Source organism: Leopardus geoffroyi, chromosome X (assembly GCF_018350155.1).
Source record: "Leopardus geoffroyi isolate Oge1 chromosome X, O.geoffroyi_Oge1_pat1.0, whole genome shotgun sequence".
NCBI lineage: Eukaryota > Metazoa > Chordata > Mammalia > Carnivora > Felidae > Leopardus > Leopardus geoffroyi.
This window is the reverse complement of record NC_059343.1, coordinates 11,184,744-11,186,537: the sequence shown is the minus strand read 5'-3', so window position 1 is coordinate 11,186,537 and position 1,794 is coordinate 11,184,744.

Here is a 1,794-nt window from a genome sequence, read left to right as displayed (position 1 = left end):
GTATATCCAACTGCTTCCTAAACAATTCCTACTGGATGTCTCAAAGGCTTCTCAAACTCTTCATGTCAAAAACAAACTTTTAATACTTTCTCCAAATTCATGCCTATTCTACTGTGCCTGTTTCACTGTTGCCAACCAAAAGCCAATGCATAATCTCTAAGACTCCCTCTCCATCACCCACCATATTTAGTTCTTTATCAAGCCCTATTGATTTAATCTCTCAAATGTTTCCCAAATTGTCCACTTCTCTCCACCTCAACATCCACAACCCCAGTTGAGCATTCTTTATCTCTTCTTTGCATTGTAGCAATAGTTACCTTACTAGTCTATCTGGACAAACAGCTGATCCTCCCACCACCTCATTCTATACACTCTAGCCAGAGTGGTTGTTTAAAAATAAAAATCTGATTATATCACACACCCTGATTAACACTATGACTTTCCATTGATCTTTGGGTAGAACAAAAAAACTACTTAACATTAACTAAAAGTTCCACATGGTCTGGCCCATGCCTACATTGTCCTTCATCTCCTCCTCTACTCATCTCATTTCTTCCCCTATAACCATATTGGCATCTTTTTAGTCCCTCATGCTTGCCGTATTGCTTAATCCCAAGGAATGCCTATGCCCCCCACTTTGTCTTGTTAATATCAACTTATTTTTCAAATCTCTGCTCAAATGTTGTTTCTTCAAGGAGGCTTTCCCTGACCTATCAACTCTTCCTATTACAGTCTTCCTTAGTACTCAGCAACTCTGATTCAAAGAGTTTATCACCATTGCATGTATACATATCTAAGACTAATTGCCTAAATAACGAGCCTTGTAATGGACAGGGACAGCATCTGTTTTAGGCTATCATTGTATCCTCATACATTCACTGATGACAATAATCACAATGGTTTTGATGATGATTAGGATATAATTTTTTAAATGCACCCAGAAGTACTGCTTAAAGAAAACAATATGCTTAAATATGTATAGTTCTGTCAAAAATTACTTGCCAGGGAATTAAAAAATGAAGAAATATGATTATTTGAAAGGAAACCAAGCTCAGTGGCTCATGAGTCTATACCTTGAGATGAAAATACACATAAGAGCCTAGGAATCTGATGTCCTTGATTCAGGTTCCAACTCTAACACTGATCAATTATGTGACCTTGGGCATGCCGTTTAATCCCACTGAACCTCTTTTTCATAATATGTAAAAACATAGATGACAATATTGCTATATAAAATACTTCTACATGGAATATTCTTGAAAGTCATATAAAACCATAGCTAAGGATGTGTTTTAGGCTCTTAATCTCAGTTCATATCATCTATGGACTGCTAAACTTCATGTTTTGACTTTATCCCTTGGACAGTTCCACTTTCAAGCACAGTAAGTCTCAGGAGCTTAGAAAAGGTTTTATTTGCAATGCAGTGGAATCCTGAAGTTGAATGTGCTTATGCTTCTAAATCACTAAATTACAACTAGGCATGTGGCACCTTCATTTTGTACTCTTCTTATCAGAGAAAAGAGAAGATTCTGACTCATCCCATAATGTCATAAACATCAGTATACAATGTTTGGTCTCTATGATGCTACATATTAAAAATTTCTATATGGATATAAACAAATAGAGATGTGTTATAAACATCAGTATGGTTTGAACAGCAGTATCATTTACTAATGTTGATAAACCTCTAACATATACAATGCTTTACACTTTTCAAAATATTCATACTATGTGATAGGCAGAACAATAATTAATCATCATTTTTTTCCAATGAGGAATCTAAAGTTCATGTAA